At 46.8% G+C, this 19645-nt stretch overlaps 1 pseudogene; it reads left to right on the top strand.

The window, feature by feature from the left end:
- Window positions 1-607: 607 nt before the first annotated feature.
- LOC134897755 (5S ribosomal RNA) lies at window positions 608-728 on the top strand (annotated as a pseudogene).
- Window positions 729-19645: the final 18917 nt, after the last annotated feature.

The raw sequence follows: 19645 nt of genomic DNA, 5'->3' as shown, positions 1-19645 counted from the left end.
GACCATTTGTCCAATAGGTGCCATTGAAAGGTCCTTGCATGGAACCTGCCGAAGGGGATGGCCTCGTATGAAGCCACCATCTTCCCCAGATCCCTCGTGCAATGATGCACTGAAACCTTTTTTGGCTTTAATAGGTTCCTGACCAGAGCTACGAGCTCCTGAGCCTTCTCCATTGGAAGAAAAACTCTTTTTTGGTCTGTGTCTAGAATCGGGCCCAAAAAAGTCAGACGCGTTGCAGGGACTAGCTGGGATTTCGGTAAATTGAGAATCCAGCCGTGCCTCTGCAATGTCTTCATGGACAGAGACATGCTGTCCAGCAACTTCTCCCGAGATCTTGCCTTTATGAGATCATCCAAGTACGGAATAATTGTGACGCCCTGTCTGCGCAGCATAGATGTTTTTTCTACTTGTACTGCGACTGCTTAAACCGTGAAAATTTAGATGGGTATCTGAATTTTGTGTTATACGTTACCATCTGTGAAAATTTTTTTTGATATCTTATTTTCACACCAAATCAGCTGTTTCGATACCTGTGGTTCACATAATAACGCAAATCGGCTCTTATCTGTGCCCAATTAGGACACAGTGTGACAAGGGTGAGCATAAGGTCTGCGGTCATACCCCGCTGGAGATGCCCAATCTCATCTGATCTTGGAAGCCAAGCAGTGGAGGGCCGGTGTAAGTACTTGGATGGGAGACCACCAAGGAACACCCTGATACTGCAAATATTTGCCACCCACTTGTCACTAATATAGAGCATTGTCTTACATCTCGGTTATGACCTATGATTCAACCACCTGCTAGGATTCAATTCCCATTTGGGATATATAGCAGTTTTCAAATGATGGTCATATATATATATACACTGAATGAGCAACTTTTTTGACCACAGGTCGTCCTACAGTTGGAGTGTGTTTGTCCACAAAATTACAGATATACCCATCTCGGCCTATATTAGGTATTTGCACCCTGCAATTTATATATTACTTTCTATATTTTCGCAATGTCACTATTTAACAAATATTGGCGCTCATTGAACTCCTCAATAATTAATTTTAATGAGAATTATTAAAGTATTTAATTTTAGTTAGCTATTGTGACATCCAGTCATAGAACATTATCTGTATATGAGTGCTTCCCAGCAAGAGTCTTCTTTTTTTCTATGTTTACATTGCGCAGGAGCACCATCATTTCCGCCATTACCTTGGTGAAAATTCTCGGGGCCGTGGAAAGACCAAACGGCAACGTCTGAAATTGGTAGTGACAGTCCTGTACTGCAAATCTCAGGAAAGCCTGGTGAGGAGGGAAAATCGGAACATGAAGGTACGCATCCTTTATGTCCAGGGACACCATCCAATCACCTCCCTCCAGGCTGGCGATGACCGCTCTGAGCGATTTCCATTTTGAACTTGAACCTCTTCAAGTACAGGTTCAGGGATTTCAGATTTAAAATGGGTCTGACCGAACCGTCCAGTTTCGGTACCACAAACAGGGATGAATAATAACCCTCTCCTTGCTGGAGATGAGGAACTTCGACTATCACCTGTTGAATGTACAATTTGTGAATTGCAGCTAACACCAGCTCCCTCTCCGACGGGGAAGCCGGCAGAGCCGATTTGAAAAACCGGCGAGGAGGCATGTCTTCGAATTCCAGTCTGTATACCTGGGAAACAATCTCTATCGCCCAGGGATCCACCTGTGAGAGAACCCAGACGTGGCTGGAAAGACGAAGACGTGCCCCCCACTTGTTCTGACCCCCCCCCCCCCCCCCCCCCCCCGAAAGCCCCAACGTCATGCGGTGGACTTTGCGGAAGTAGGGGAGGACTTTTGCTCTTGGGAACTAGCGAGTGCAGATTTTTTCCCTTGCCTTTACCTCTGGCAACAAAGGACGATCCTCGCACCTTCTTGCTTTTATTGGAACGAAAGGACTGCATTTGATAATGCGGTACCTTCTTAGCATGCTGCGGGGGTACATAAGGTAAAAAATTCGATTTACCGGCCGTAGCAGTAGAGACCAGGTCCGAGAGGCCTTCTCCAAACAACTCCTCCCCCTTGTAAGGCAATGACTCCATATGCCGCTTTGGGTCGGCTTCTCCCGTCCACTGTCGGGTCCACAAGAGTCGCCTAGCAGAAATAGACATAGCGTTTATACTGGAGCTTAGTAAACAAATGTCTCTCTGAGCATCCCTCCTATACAAGGCAGCATCTCTGATATGCTCAATGGTCATTAGAATGGTATCCCTATCTAAATTGTCAATCTCCGTAGATAAGGAGTCTGCCCATGCCACGACAGCACTACAAACCCCGGCTGATGCCAAGGCTGGTCTAACGATAGTTCCTGAATGTGTGTAAATGTGCTTCATGGTAATTTCCTGCTTGCGATCAGCAGGATCCTTGAGGGAAGCAGTATCCGGAGAAGGCAGTGCCACCTTCTTGGATAAGCGTGTCAGCGCCTTGTCTACTTTAGGCGAAGATTCCCATCGTATCCTATCCTTCTGGGGAAAAATAAGAATTTACTCACCGGTAATTCTATTTCTCGTAGTCCGTAGTGGATGCTGGGAACTCCGTAAGGACCATGGGGAATAGACGGGCTCCGCAGGAGACTGGGCACTCTAAAGAAAAGATTAGTTACTATCTGATGTGCACTGGCTCCTCCCTCTATGCCACTCCTCCAGACCTCAGTTAAGGAAACTGTGCCCGGAAGAGCTGACACAACAAGGAAAGGATTTGGAATCCAGGGTAAGACTCATACCAGCCACACCAATCACACCGTACAACTCGTGATAACCATACCCAGTTAACAGTATGAACAACAACTGAGCCTCAGTAACAGATGGCTCATAACAATAACCCTTTAGTTAAGCAATAAATATATACATGTATTGCAGAGAGTCTGCACTTGGGACGGGCGCCCAGCATCCACTACGGACTACGAGAAATAGAATTACCGGTGAGTAAATTCTTATTTTCTCTGACGTCCTAGTGGATGCTGGGAACTCCGTAAGGACCATGGGGATTATACCAAAGCTCCCAAACGGGCGGGAGAGTGCGGATGACTCTGCAGCACCGAATGAGCAAAGGCAAGGTCCTCCTCAGCCAGGGTATCAAACTTGTAGAACTTAGCAAATGTGTTTGAACCCGACCAAGTAGCAGCTCGGCAAAGCTGTAAAGCCGAGACCCCTCGGGCAGCCGCCCAAGAAGAGCCCACCTTCCTTGTGGAATGGGCTTTTACTGATTTAGGATGCGGCAATCCTGCCGCAGAATGAGCTTGCTGAATCGTGTTACAGATCCAGCGCGCAATAGTTTGCTTTGAAGCAGGAGCACCCAGCTTGTTGGGTGCATGCAGGATAAACAGCGAGTCAGTTTTCCTGACTCCAGCCGTCCTGGCTACATAGATTTTCAAAGCCCTGACTACATCTAGTAACTTGGAGTCCTCCAAGTCCCGAGTAGCCGCAGGCACCACAATAGGTTGGTTCAAATGAAACGCTGATACCACCTTAGGGAGAAATTGGGGACGAGTCCTCAATTCTGCCCTGTCCATATGGAAGATCAGATCAGGGCTTTTACACGACAAAGCCGCCAATTCTGACACACGCCTAGACGAAGCTAAGGCCAATAGCATGACCACTTTCCATGTGAGATATTTTAGCTCCACGGTCTTAAGTGGCTCAAACCAGTGGGATTTCAGGAAATCCAACACAACATTAAGATCCCAAGGTGCCACTGGAGGCACAAAAGGGGGCTGAATATGCAGCACTCCCTTAACAAACGTCTGAACTTCAGGCAGTAAAGCCAGTTCTTTTTGAAAGAAAATAGATAGGGCCGAAATCTGGACCTTTATGGATCCTAATTTTAAGCCCAAAGTCACTCCTGACTGTAGGAAGTGCAGGAATCGACCCAGCTGGAATTCCTCTGTAGGGGCCTTTCTGGCCTCACACCAAGCAACATATTTTCGCCATATACGGTGATAATGTTGTGCGGTCACATCTTTCCTAGGAAAGGAATCACTTCATCTGGAATGCCCTTTTCCGTTAGGATCCGGCGTTCAACCGCCATGCCGTCAAATGCAGCCGCGGTAAGTCTTGGAACAGACAGGGCCCCTGTTGCAACAGGTCCTGTCTGAGAGGCAGAGGCCATGGGTCCTCTTAGATCATTACTTGTAGTTCTGGGTACCAAGTTCTTCTTGGCCAATCCGGAACGATGAGTACAGTTCTTACTCCTTTCTTTCTTACTATCCTCAGTACCTTGGGTATGAGAGGAAGAGGAGGGAACACATAAACCGACTGGTACACCCACGGTGTCACTAGTGCGTCCACAGCTATCGCCTGAGGGTCCCTTGACCTGGTGCAATATTTTATTAGCTTTTTGTTGAGGCGGGACGCCATCATGTCCACCTGTGGCCGTTCCCAACGGTTTACAATCTGCTTGAAGACTTCTGGATGAAGTCCCCACTCTCCCGGGTGGAGGTCGTGCCTGCTGAGGAAGTCTGCTTCCCAGTTGTCCACTCCCGGAATGAACACTGCTGACAGTGCTAGCACGTGATTTTCCGCCCATCGGAGAATCCTTGTGGCTTCTGCCATCGCCATCCTGCTTCTTGTGCCGCCCTGTCAGTTTACATGGGCGACCGCCGTGATGTTGTCTGATTGAATCAGCACTGGTTGGTTTTGAAGCAGGGGCTCTGCTTGACTCAGGGCGTTGTAAATGGCCCTTAGTTCCAGTATATTTATGTGTAGTGAAGTCTCCTGACTTGACCACTGTCATTGGAAGTTCCTTCCCTGAGTGACTACCCCCATCCTCTGAGGCTTGCGTCCGTGGTCACCAGGACCCAGTCCTGTATGCCGAATCTGCGGCCCTCAAGAAGATGAGCACTCTGCAGCCACCACAGCAGAGACACCCTGGCCCTTGGGGACAGGGTGATCAACCGATGCATCTGAAGATGCGATCCGGACCATTTGTCTAACAGATCCCACTGAAAGATCCTTGCATGGAACCTGCCGAAGGGAATTGCTTCGTAAGAAGCCACCATCTTTCCCAGGACTCGCGTGCATTGATGCACCGACACCTGTTTTGGTTTCAGGAGGTCCCTGACCAGAGATGACAATTCCTGGGCCTTCTCCACCGGGAGAAACACCTTCTTCTGTTCTGTGTCCAGAATCATGCCCAGGAAGAGCAGACGCGTCGCAGGAATCAGCTGCGACTTTGGGATATTCAGAATCCAGCCGTGCTGTTGCAACACTTCCCGAGAAAGTGCTACGCTGACTAACAACTGCTCTCTGGACCTCACCTTTATAAGGAGATCGTCCAAGTACGGGATAATTATAACTCCCTTCTTCCGAAGGAGTATCATCATTTCGACCATTACCTTGGTAAATACTCTCGGTGCCGTGGACAGACCAAACGGCAACGTCTGGAATTGGTAATGACAATCCTGTACCACAAACCTGAGGTACTCCTGGTGAGGTGGGTAAACGGGGACATGCAAGTAAGCATCCTTGATGTCCAGCGACACCATAAAATCCCCCTCTTCCAGGCTTGCAATAACCGCCCTGAGCGATTCCATTTTGAACTTGAACTTCCTTATATAAGTGTTCAAGGATTTTAAATTCAGAATGGGCCTCACCGAACCGTCTGGTTTCGGTACCACAAACATTGTGGAATAGTAACCCCGTCCCTGTTGAAGGAGGGGAACCTTGATTATCACCTGCTGGAGGTACAGCTTGTGAATTGCCGCCAATACTACCTCCCTTTCCCTGGGAGCAGCTGGTAAGGCTGATTTGAGGTAACGGCGAGGGGGAGTCGCCTCGAACTCCAGCTTGTATCCCTGAGATACAATTTGTACAGCCCAGAGATCCACTTGTGAGCGAACCCACTGGTTGCTGAAGTTTCGGAGACGCGCTCCCACCGCACCTGGCTCCGCCTGTGGAGCCCCAGCGTCATGCGGTGGACTTAGAGGAAGCGGGGGAGGATTTTTGTTCCTGGGAACTGGCTGCCTGGTGCTGCAGCTTTCCTCTACCCCTGCCTCTGGGCAAAAAGGATGCGCCTCTGATCCGCTTGCCTTTCTGAGGCCGAAAGGACTGTACATGATAATACGGTGCTTTCTTAGGCTGTGAGGAAACCTGAGGTAAAAAAGTTGACTTCCCGGCTGTTGCCGTGGATACGAGGTCCGAGAGACCGTCCCCAAACAATTCCTCACCCTTATAAGGCAACACCTCCATGTGTCTTTTAGAATCAGCATCACCTGTCCACTGCCGAGTCCATAGTACTCTCCTGGCAGAAATGGACATTGCATTAATTCTAGATGCCAGCAGGCAAATGTCCCTCTGTGCATCCCGCATATATAAGACGACGTCTTTTATATGTTCTATGGTTAGCAAAATAGTATCCCTGTCGAGGGAATCAATGTTGTCTGACAGGGAATCAGACCATGCAGCTGCAGCACTACACATCCATGCTGAAGCAATAGCAGGTCTCAGTATAGTACCTGAGTGTGTATACACAGACTTCAGGATAGCTTCCTGCTTTCTATCCGCAGGCTCCTTTAAGGCGGCCGTATCCTGAGACGGCAGTGCCACCTTTTTTGATAAGCGTGTGAGTGCCTTGTCCACCCTAGGGGATGTTTCCCAACGTAACCTGTCCGTTGGCGGGAAAGGGTACGCCATCAGTAACCTCTTAGAAATCACTAGTTTCTTATCGGGGGAACTCCACGCTTCCTCACACAATTCATTTAATTCATCAGATGGGGGAAAAGTCACTGGCTGCTTTTTCTCCCCAAACAGAATACCCTTCTTGGTAGTAACCGGGTTAATATCAGAAATGTGCAATACATTTTTCATTGCAGTACTCATGCATCGGATGGCTTTTGTAGACTGTGCATTTGTCTCATCCTCATCTACACTGAAGTCAGACTCCGTGTCGACATCTGTGTCTACCATCTGAGCTAGCGGGCGTTTATGAGCCCCTGATGGCCTCTGAGACGCCTGGGCAGGCGTGGGCTGAGATCCCGGCTGTCCCAAGGCTGCTGCGTCATCGAACCTTTTATGTAAGGAGTTGACACTGTCTGTTAAAACCTTCCACATAACCATCCAATCCGGTGTCGGCCCCGTCTGGGGCGACACCACACTTATCTGCCCTTGCTCCGCCTCCACGTAACCCTCCTCATCAAACATGTCGACACAGCCGTACCGACACACCACACACACACAGGGAATGCTCTGACTGAGGACAGGACCCCACAAAGTCCTTTGGGGAGACAGAGAGAGAGTATGCCAGCACACACCACAGCGCTATATAACACAGGGATTTACACTAAAAAGAGTGATTTTTCCCAATAGCTGCTTATTATCACAATTGCGCCTAAATTTATGTGCCCCCCCTCTCTTTTTGCCTTTGTTGTAATGGATACTGCAGGGGAGAGCCTGGGGAGCGTCCTTCCAGCTGAGCTGTGAAGAGAAAATGGCGCTGGTGTGCTGAGGAAGAAGGCCCCGCCCCCTCAGCGGCGGGCTTCTCCCGCATTTTGTATAATATTAATGGCGGGGGGTTTTGCACATATACAGTTTTATAAACTGTATTATGTGCATTTTGTGCCAAAAGGTAATCTAATTGCTGCCCAGGGCGCCCCCCCCCCCCCCCCCCCCCACAGCGCCCTGCACCCAACAGTGACCGGAGTGTGTGGTGTGCTGTGGGAGCAATGGCGCACAGCTGCAGTGCTGTGCGCTACCTTAATGAAGACAGGAGTCTTCATCCGCCGATTTCGACGCTTATTCTGTCTTCTGGCTCTGTAAGGGGGAAGGCGGCGCGGCTCCGGGAACGGACGATCGAGGTGTTCGATCCCTCTGGAGCTAATGGTGTCCAGTAGCCTTAGAAGCACAAGCTAGCTGCAAGCAGGTAGGTTTGCTTCTCTCCCCTCAGTCCCTCGTAGCAGTGAGTCTGTTGCCAGCAGATCTCACTGAAAATAAAAACCTAACAAATACTTTCTTTCTAGCAAGCTCAGGAGAGCCCACTAGGAGCACCCAGCTCTGGCCGGGCACAGATTCTAACTGAGGTCTGGAGGAGGGGCATAGAGGGAAGAGCCAGTGCACACCAGATAGTACCTAATCTTTTCTTTAGAGTGCCCAGTCTCCTGCGGAGCCCGTCTATTCCCATGGTCCTTACGGAGTTCCCAGCATCCACTAGGACGTCAGAGAAAGGATACGCCATAAGAATCCTTTTGGGAACATGTAGTCTCCTATCCGGAGACTCCCAAGCCTTTTCGCACAATTCGCTTAGCTCAAATGAGGACGGAAACGTGACCTCAGGCTTTTTCCCTTTATACATGTGAACCCTCGTGTCAGGGACAGGGGGTTCCTCAGTGATTTGCAAATCCTCTTTTATGGCAATAATCATGTATCGAAAACCCTTTGGCTGTAATTTTGCATCTTCATAGTCGACACTAGAGTTGGTATCTGTGTCAGCGACCTGGGATATGGGGCGCTTTTGAGACCCTGAAGGTCCTGGCGCCACAGGGACAGGCACGGTCTGGCTACCTGACTGATCCCTAGCCTCAGCCTTGTCTAACCTTTTATGCAGGAGATTCACATTTGCATTTAAGACATTCAGCATATGCACCCAGTCCGGTGTCGGCGTTGCCGACGCCCACCTGACATTCAAACACTCCCCCTCCACATTAAGCGAGCCTTCCTCGTCAAACATGTCGACACACACGTACCGACACACTTCACACACACAGGGAAACTCTTTTCTGAAGACAGTATCCCCTTTAAGGCCCTTCGGAGAGACAGACAGAGAGTATGCCAGCACACACTCCAGCGCAATGACCCTGGAGACCAACACACAATGTTTTTCCACAGCAGCGCTGTATAATATCTTATCCGCCAATTATGTGCCCCCCCCCCCCCTCTCTTTTAAACACCCCTTCATTGTGTGTAAGCAGGGGAGAGTCCGGGGAGCTTCCTCTCAGCATTCTGTGGAGAGAAAAATGGCGCTGGTGAGTGCTGAGGGAGAAGCCCCGCCCCCTCTTTTATATAAATGTACAGTGCCCAGCTGTTCATGTATATATCTTTTTGCCATGTTTTGAGGTGTTATTATTGCTGCCCAGGGCGCCCGCCCTGCACCCATACAGTGACCGGAGTGTGTGAGGTGTGTGGAGCAATGACGCACAGCTGCGGTGCTGTGCGTTACCTCAGTGAAGCCGCTGAAGGCTTCTGCCGCCTGAGACGTCTTCTTGCTTCTGTTCTTCTGGCTCTGTGAGGAGAACGGCGGCGTGGCTCCGGGGGTGGACGCCCAGGACGAACCTGTGTTCACCCCCTCTGGAGCTAATGGTGTCCAGTAGCCGAGGAAGCAGATCCTATCATTTAAGTAGGTCTGCTACTCTCTCCCCAGTCCCTCGATGCAGGGAGCCTGTTGCCAGCAGTGCTCCCTGTAAAAATAGAAAAATCCAAACAAAAATGCTTTCTAATGCAAAGAATTCAGGAGAGCTCCCTGCAGTGCGCCCATCTTCCTCTGGGCACAGTGTAAAACTGAGGTCTGGAGGAGGGACATAGAGGGAGGAGCCAGTGCACACCCAGAATCCAAAGCTTTCTTAAAGTGCCCCATCTCCTGCGGAGCCCCTCTATTCCCCATGGTCCTTACGGAGTCCCCAGCATCCTCTAGGACTTTAGAGAAAATAAGATTTTAATTATCTACCGGTAAATCCTTTTCTCGTAGTCCATAGAGGATGCTGTGCGCCCGCCCAGTGCTTCGTTATCCTGCAGTGGTTTAGTTCAGTACTGCTTAGTTATGGGTAAGTACTGTCTTGTTACGTTGCTGATGTTTCAAGCTAGTTAGCTTGGGTTGCCTTGTGTGTGAGCTGGTGTTAATCTTGCCACTATCTGTGTAATCCTTCTCTCGAAGATGTCAGTCTCCTCGGGCACATTTTCTAAACTAGGTCTGGTAGGAGGGGCATAGAGGGAAGAGCCAGCCCACACTCTCAAACTCTTAAAATGCCAATTGCTCCTAGTGGACCCGTCTATACCCCATGGTACTAATGTGGACCCCAGCATCCTCTACGGACTGCAAGGAAAGGATTTACTGGTAGCTAATTAAAATACTATTTTTAGTTTTATTTTTTTATTGGTGCGGAGTATTCACATCTAACAGTTGGTTTATGTCCAGGTTAATTTTATAGCCTGATAAAGCAGTGTAGTAAGCTATTCATTCCAAAAGATTGACTAAAGAGAAAAAGTCGTCGTCAGTGTATAGTGCAGTTTTTGTTCTGAAATAATAAATTCCTAATATGTTGGAATTCAATCCGACTTTATTAGCTAAAGGTTTAAAATAGTAACACAAATGTTTATTAGCAGTTTCTTGTACAGCGCAGAAAATTTTGTTTCACTTCACAATTAGAAACATCAATGATAAAACAAAACTGGGTAATAAACAGTCATAGGGGTATATTCAATTGCAGTCGAAACTGCAGTCTGTCGGAAAGACGGCAGTTTTCAACTTTTTTTTAGGTCGGAAGAGGTTCCGACCTATTCAGTACTCCCCAGAATTTTTCAACAAGTCCGAAAGCACGTGGATCGGTGGAATAGGTAGATCGGTGGGGGTTTTGGCCCCGTTTCCGACCATTTCAATCCGACTTTAAAAAATGTCTGCTTGAGATGAGGGAGCTGAGAGGAGGAGATGTGGGAGAGCAGCGGCTACAGCAGTGTAACAGGAGAATGGGGCACCTGCTTGCTGGAGCCAGGTAGACGCTGCCGTGAGGTCTGCCGGCGGTGCCCCATCCTCCTGCTACGCTGTAGCCGCTGCTTTCCCCCGTCTCTTCCTCTCAGCTCCCTCATCTCAATACGACTTTTTTTAAAGTCGGATTAAGATGGTCTGGAACGGCCAAATCCTGTCGGATTTGGGCGTTCATCGAATAGCCCTTGTCGGATCCATTCCGTCAAATGCATGTAGGAATGGATCCTACTTTAATTGAATATACCCCATAGCGGTAGGAAGGCCCTGCTCTCAAGCTTACAATCTATAGGGAAATAGGCATTGATACACAAGGATAGGTGCTATTGCATAATTGTCCACCGGATTGTAAAGGTTCTTTGTGGGCTGCATGATATGGCCACACAGCAATGATGAACCGAGGTCAAGAGAAAGGGAAAATGAAGAAAGAGAAAATATGTGAGGATGTGTGTGGTACTGCACATTGGGGATGTAATTGGATAGTGTAAATACCATATTGTTTCCTTACAAATATTTAAAATGCCCGCTCTAATATATATTGTAAACGCCTGCACCTCTTATTACCATGTGCCATGAATGTGCGCTATACATAGCAAAACATTGCATCCCATAAGAGAAAACAATACACCCACACATTATCTGAGTTCTAAAGCTCATTGATGTATATATTTGTTATTAAAAGGATATGGATTCAATATATTACAATGTACAGTACACCTATAGTTACATGGTTACAACTCATACAGTAAGCAGTTAATACATATAGTTACAGGCCAGCAAATACATCACCATATCTTTCTCGTATAAAAGTCTCTCCATATTGTCGAAGTCAAAAATATTACATAAAAAGAACATACAAACTACACACATATAAGTCGCTATACTTGCAAATACGCGCAACGAGCACAGCAATATATGGTAACACGCATTTACACGAACATGCCACAGAGATGGATTCGACACTTATTTCATGCAGTACATAATTGTGGTGGTATCAAGCGCCAGACATCATGATGATTTAGAATTGTATATGATGGAGTGGTGTCATGTATGTGTATTATTTGAACGAAACAAGATAGACCGGTCATGTTTACTATTGAAGCAACCAGATTGATGTGTAGATTCATTTGATGCTTGTGGGACATTGCAGTGGATAATTATGATTAAATGTATGTAAGCTAAAATCACTTTTATTAGAACAATAGATATTCCAAACAGGTCGAGGACAGGAAACTCTTGCCAGCCCCTTTGGATGTCTTTAAGGCTGAACCTGATTAGCATATACAAAGATACTAGTGACTCATCATAAATCCCTCCCCCAAAAACTAGATAACACATTGCTGATCACACAGGATAGCAATTGCTTTTTGGTCTCAGAGGATGATGGTCTTGCTGGCAGATCAGTTCCTATATTTATTTACAGAGAGAGAGAGACATAAGATGCATTGAGGGAATGGTAATTGTATCGCTGGCCTGTAACTATGTATTAACTGCTTACTGTGTGAGTTGTAATCATGTAATTATAGGTATACTGTACATTGTAATATATATTGAATCCATATCCTTTTAATAACAAATATATATATCAATGAGCTTTGGAACTCAGATAATGTGTGGGTGTATTGTTTTCTCTTATGGGATGCAGTGTTTTGCGATGTACAGTGCACTTTTATCATATATGGTAATAAGATGCGCCTGGCGTCTGCAATATATATTAGAGCGGGCATTTTAAATATTTGTGAGGAAACAATTTGGCATTCACAATATTACTCTCTCTCTGTAAAATCATGCAGGAACTGGGCAGACAGCATCTCCATCATCGTCTGGGACAGAACAGCAACTGAGAACTGTGTGTCTCTGCAATGTGTTATCTAGTTTTTTGGGGAAGGGAACTCTCATTCATGATGAGTCACTAGTCTGTTTGTATGCTAAACAGCCTTGAAGACATCAAAAGGGGCTGGCCTGAGCTTCCTGTCCACTGTACTAATAAGAGTGATTTTAGCTTTCATACATTTAATCATAACTATTTGTTGCAATGTCCTACAACTTAATAACAAGTATCAAATTAATCTACACACTAATCTGGTTGCTTAAATACCAAATATGACAGGTGTATCTTGCGTCGTTCAAATAATACACATACATGACATTACTTCATTATATAATTTTATATCATCATGATGTCTGGCGCTGCATCCCATAAGAGAAAACAATACACCCACACATTATCTGAGTTCCAAAGCTTATTGATGTATATATTTGTTATTAAAAGGATATGGATTCAATATATTACAATGTACAGTATACCTATAGTTACATGGTTACAACTCATACAGCAAGCAGTTAATACATACAGTTACAGGCCAGCAAATACATCACCATATCTTTCTCGTATAAAAGTCTCTCCATATCACTCTCTCTCTCTCTCTCTCTCTCTCTCTGTGTAAAATCATGCAGGAACTGGGCAGACAGCATCTCCATCATCGTCTGGGACAGAACAGCAACTGAGAACTGTGTGTCTCTGCAATGTGTTATCTAGTTTTTTGGGGAAGGGAACTCTCATTCATGATGAGTCACTAGTCTGTTCGTATCCTCAACCGCCTTGAAGACATCAAAAGGGGTTGGCCTGAGCTTCCTGTCCACTGTACTAATAAGAGTGATTTTAGCTTTCATACATTTAATCATAACTATTTGTTGCAATGTCCTACAACTTAATAACAAGTATCAAATGAATCTACACATTAATCTGGTTGCTTAAATACCAAATATGACAGGTGTATCTTGCTTCGTTCAAATAATACACATACATGACATTACTTCATTATATAATTTTAAATCATCAGGATGTCTGGCGCTTGATATTATAATTATGTACTGTATGAAATAAGTGTCGAATCCATCTCTGTGGCATGTCCGTGTAAATGCGTGTGTTACCATATATTGCTGTGCTCGCTGCGCGTATTTGCAAGTATAGCGACTTATGTGTGTAGAGTTTGTATGTTCTTTCTATGTAATATTTTTGACTTTGACAGTCCACCCTTTGGCAGTAAACAATAACTGCCATCAATTATTAACATAAGAAGAAATATTTCATACAATAATCGGTGACCTAGACACAAGTATGTATTCATTTCGCAAATCAGACACTTGACTATATTTGGGGAAGACAGGGAGGAGGACGAGACATCCTCTATATGCACTCGGCGGTCACGGGACCACTGGTTGGGTGTGGGACAACATTCAACCTATAGAGTATGCTGGGACAGTGCTTTGGCCTATAATGTCTGATTTGCGATGAACATTTCACACATACATGTACCTACGTCTTTGTACACTGATGTTTGGATTCGATTGAGGTTCTGCCGGGTAGATGAAGACACAAACAAATCGTGAAAGTGACATATAAAATGTTCATGATCTACATATTCCTATCCTTTTCTGAACATTGTTTCCATTTCTAGAACGTATGCTAGGTCTGTTTAATAATTGAACAAGGGTTATAAGTAGTGTCCTTCCTAAATAACATAAACCTTCGGAGTTCGGTGAGAGCCACTCATAAACCTTTCTTCCACATATATTAATGAGCTCTTTATCTGCAATGTGTGAATAGCCATTGTCTGATTGTTCCTGATTACCTCTGAACTCCATAACTACTAGACCTTTGATTTTTCTCTGACTTTAACAAACTGATTGGCTAATCCTGGGATCCTATAAGGAAATCACTCCTTCCTCCAGAACCAGTTCCAGTCCCACACTCGACGACTCATAAAAATCCTCGCAAAAATAGAATGTCCTGAAAAAAAAATGTCAGCGGGAAAGAGAGAAAAGAGAAATAGAACAAAACAACTCTTGTTCATAACAAATCAATTACAATGACTGGTCTTTCTGCAATCCTTTAGTACGCTCAGGTAGTGTTCAACAGTGCCACCTCTCAGTCTTCACGGAACAGTCTCTGGTGATACTTTTGCGATCTCACTCCATTTACGAGTTCCTTCCGGACTACCGACTTTCCTGCAATGGGAATCGTGGACCCAAGTCTCTCGGCTACTTTCACTGGAATAGTGCTGTCAACAAAACTTGGTATGGTCCTTCCCACCTGTCTATTAGGCAACCTGAGCGTAAGAACAATAACACGGTCTCTTGGTTCACAATCAAGACAGTTAGTATTTGGCATACCAGCAATCAACAGTTTCAAGTTCTTTTGTCAAGTTCTCAAATGCTGGCTCATCTCAATAAGGTACTGTACTGTCACCTCATTGGTGTATTTCTGATCATTGGATCAATCATGACATGAGGTTGTCTTCCAAAAACAATCAAAAAGACAAATACAAAACAAAAATTTCGAAGAGGGTGATTAGTTGAGTGAAGCTCTGGGAGTGGTTCCGATGCTACATAATACTAGTGGCAATATCTATGATCACAATGGTACAATTTCAAGCTTTGCTCCTACTTCTAGTGGTACCATTATCTACACACAAATTTCTGCGCAATTTTTTTCTTTGCGGTAAACACAGCAGCATCCGTGGCGGCAGGAAATGCCTCTACCCAGTTTGAGAAAACATCAGTGCACACCAATACATAACAATAATTCCTAAAGGGTGTTAACTGTACGAAGTCGATTTGTATTTCCTGAAAATATCCCTCTGCAGGAGGGATATGGGATGGCTCTGTTGGTATTGCGTTACCAATATTCTTCCTCAAGCAAGTAAGACAGGTCATTGCTCTCTTACCTGCATGAGAATAGAATCCTGGCACACACCAGTAGGCTCTCATCAGCCTGCACATACCCTCTTTGCCTAGATGAGTCAGACCGTGTGCCACCTCAGCTAGACTTGGAAGGTATGCTCTGGGGGCTACTGGCTGACCGTGTCCACCTGTCCACAGTCCTGAGGACTCCTGGCCATACCCCTTTGTCCTCCAGACTGCCTTTTCCTGTAGGGAACACAGATTTTTCATTTTAATTTAACTGTTGTGTGTTTGCAATGTAGAGTATCATGAGCATAACTCTAAGAAAAAAGAAACCTCTCTAGAGGAGAGAGAGAAGAAAATTAAAAATAAAATATCAGGTTTGCCATTCACCAACAGGCATATGAGTGTCTATCCAAAATTTCCCTTCACCAGTATTCCCATTCTCCACCCTTTGTGCATGACAAGGCACACTGTAGTAATACTGGTGTTATCGTGCTGTTGAGATATACTGGGTCTGGGCAGAACTCTGAAGGACCTAGGCATGTGTAGTTTTAACTGTACTTGGGTCCATGTATTGTACCACCCTGTGTGAACGCAAAAGATGAAGAGGAAACTGTAGAGAAACAGAATAGAGGTTGGTGACAGATGAGTTTGCAGAGGTGAAGATTTTATAAAAATTTGACAACTGGATTGGTGATTCTCTACTTTGTCTACTCCCCTTAAAAAAAATTCTGTGTTTATCGTATCGCTATTGGGACTTTCTCTTACGTCCTAGAGGATGCTGGGGACTCCAAAAGGACCATGGGGTATAGACGGGATCCGCAGGAGCTTGGGCACACTAAAGACTTAAAACTGGGTGTGAACTGGCTCCTCCCTCTATGCCCCTCCTCCAGACCTCAGACTTTGTGCCCAGGAGTGACCTGGATGCACACTAGGGGAGCTCTACTGAGTTTCTCTAGAAAAATACTTTTGTTAGGTTTTTTATTTTCAGGGAGCCCTGCTGGCTACAGGCTCCCTGCAGCGTGGGAGTGAGGGGAGAGAAGCAGGACCTACTTCTGTGAGTTTCAAGGCTCTGCTTCTCGGCTACTGGACACCATTAGCTCCAGAGGGTTCGATCACTTGGTGCGCCTAGCTGCTGGTTCCCGGAGCCACGCCGTCACCCCCTCACAGAAGGCAGAAGTCGGGTGAGTATGAGAAGATCAGAAGACTTCAGGACGGCAGAAGACTTCAGTGACGGAAGGTAAAGCACAGCGGTAACGCTGTGCTCCATGCTCCCACACACATATCACCAACGGTTGTCACTGGGTGCAGGGCGCTGGGGGGGGGCGCCCTGGGAGGCATGTTACTGAAGTTTTGTAAGGGCGGCATATGATTGTGGGTGCCGAGGCACCTTTTACAGACCCCCGCCGGCATTTTACATGAGTTTGAATTTGGCGGGCCGAAGCCGCCGGGAAGTATGCGGAGCTTCGGTCTGCGGCTCACGCGCCATTTTCTCCCTGCACCAGACGGAGGGAGAGACGCTGCCGGGACCTCCACGCTGATTTCAAGTAAAGGGGGCATCTCCAGAGGGGAGCCGCAGTGGGGTACCAGTCTTTTTGATAATAAGGCAGCGCTGGGTACATATATTCGTGTACCAATATACAAGCGCTGGGGTGTGAGCTGGCATACTCCCTCTGTCTCCTCTTCTGGGCTGCATTGTGGGCCTGTCACCGTCCTGGGACGGTTCTGTGTGTGTTGTGTGTCGGTACTACGTGTCGACAGGTCGGAGCCTGAATGTTATTCACCAGAGGAGGTTATGGGAGGTGGGGATGCGGGGCTAGATGTAGCACTGTCGACGCAGCCGACTCCTGATTTACTAGCACTTCTTAATACAATAAATTCCAATGTAGCTTCTTTATCTAAGAGGTAAGATAAGTCTGAGTCACAGACGCAGGTGTGGAAAAAGTCCATGGAGGAGGCTTTATCTCAGGTACAGACCCCATCCGGGTCCATGAGGCCTTTTACTCAGGTGGGGGATACGGATACCGACAAGGACTCTGATTCCGAGGTCGATTTCACTGAGGCTGCGTTACATCCACGATTAGTTAAGAGTATTCAGTACATGATTGTGGCTATAAAGGATGTTTTGCAGATTTCTGATGAACCTGCGGTACAGGAAACAAGGATTTGCTTGTTCAAGGGAAAGAAACCTGAGGTGAAGTTTCCCCCCTCTCATGAAATGAATACTCTTTGTGAAAAGGCTTGGGAGTCGCCGGATAAGAAATGGCAGATTCCCAAGAGGATTTATATGGCGTATCCTTTCCCCTCTGATGACAGGGGAAAATGGGAGACATCTCCAACTGTTGATAAGCTCTATCCCGTTTGTCTAAGAAGGTGGCGCTTCCGTCTCCTGACACGGCAGCTCTCAAGGATCCGGCGGATCGCAAGTTGGAGACGTGTCTGAAGTCCATTTTCGCTAATACGGGTGCATTGCTCAGACCTGCTGTGGCGTCGGTATGGGTGAGTAGTGCTATTGCTAAATGGGCTGAGAATTTAGCTAGTGACATGGATACTCTTGATAAAGATAATGTCCTTCTAACTCTCGGTTATATTAAGGACGCTGCGGATTACCTAAAGGACGCGGCAAGGGACGTCTGTCTCTTGGGATCAAGGACCAATGCCATGTCGATATCTGCCAGGAGGGCCTTGTGGATCCATCAATGGAATGCTGATGCCGACTCCAAGAGGTCTATGGAAGCTCTACCCTTTAAATGTACTGTCTTGTTTGGGGACGGCCTGGCGGACCTAGTCTCGACCGCGACTGCGGGTAAGTCCTCTTTTCTTCCTTATGTTCCCACACAACAGAAAAAGGCACCGCATCAACAAATGCAGTCCTTTCGTCACAATAAATACAGGCGTGGGAAAGGTTCGTCTTTCCTCGCCTCAAAGGGTAGAGGACGTGGAAGAAAACTGCCTGCAGCCTCAGGCGCACAGGACAAGAAGTCCTCCCCGGCTGCTACCAAGTCCACCGCATGACCCTGGGGCTTCCCTGGGGAGTCCGGACCGGTGGGGTGCCGTCTTCAGGTATTCAGCCAGGTCTGGATTCAATCAGACCTGGATCCTTGGGTGTTAGAAATCGTGTCTCAAGGATACAAACTGGAGTTTCAGGAGATGCCCCCTCACCGGTTCTTCATTTCGGCATTATCAGTAGCTCTTCCGGACAGGGAGGTGGTTCGGGCGGCGATTCAAAAATTGTGTCTACAGAAGGTCATTGTTCCCGTCCCTCCGTCCCAGCGGGGGGAGGGGTTCTACTCGAGCCTCTTTGTGGTACCGAAACCGGATGGTTCGGTCAGACCAATTCTAAATCTAAAATCCCTCAATCCATACTTGAAAGTCTTCAAGTTCAAGATGGAATCCCTTCGAGCAGTGATTGCCAGCCTGGAGGGGGGGGGGGGATTTTATGGCGTCAGTCGACATAAAGGATGCCTACTTACATGTGCCGATATATCCTCCACATCAGGCTTTCCTCAGGTTTGCGATACAGGATTCTCATTACCAATTTCAGACGTTGCCGTTTGGGCTTTCCACGGCTCCGAGGATTTTCACCAAGGTCATGGCAGAAATGATGGTTCTTCTTCGCAAACAAGGGGTTTCAATTATCCCGTACTTGGACGATCTCCTGATAAAGGCGAGGTCCAAGGAACGGTTGCTGAGAAGTGTAGAGTTGTCACTATCGGTTCTGCGACAGCACGGTTGGGTGCTCAATTTGCCGAAATCCCAGTTGATTCCGACCACTCGGCTTCCTTTTCTGGGCATGATTCTGGACACGGAGTTACAGAAGGTATTCCTTCCAGAAGAAAAGGCTCGGGAACTGCAGACGATGGTCAGAGAACTTCTGAAGCAGACGAGTGTCGATCTATTATTGTACTCGGGTTCTGGGGAAGATGGTTGCGGCGTACGAAGCCATTCTATTTGGCAGATTTCACGCCCGCGTGTTTCAGTGGGACTTGCTGAGCAAATGGTCCGGATCTCATCTACACATTCACCGGAAGATAAGTCTATCTCCCAGAGCCAGAATTTCTCTCCTGTGGTGGCTACAAGCTCATCACCTCCTGGGGGGACGCCGATTCGGTATCCAGGATTGGGTACTTCTGACGACAGATGCAAGTCTCCGGGGCTAAGGCGCAGTCACCCAAGGAAGAAATTTCCAGGGAAAATGGTCGCTCCAGGAAGCCTGTCTCCACATAAATATTCTGGAGTTAAG

Source organism: Pseudophryne corroboree, chromosome 3, assembly GCF_028390025.1.
Source record: "Pseudophryne corroboree isolate aPseCor3 chromosome 3, aPseCor3.hap2, whole genome shotgun sequence".
NCBI lineage: Eukaryota > Metazoa > Chordata > Amphibia > Anura > Myobatrachidae > Pseudophryne > Pseudophryne corroboree.
Note: the sequence above shows the minus strand (reverse complement) of the source record. Positions and strands in the feature narration are given on the sequence as shown.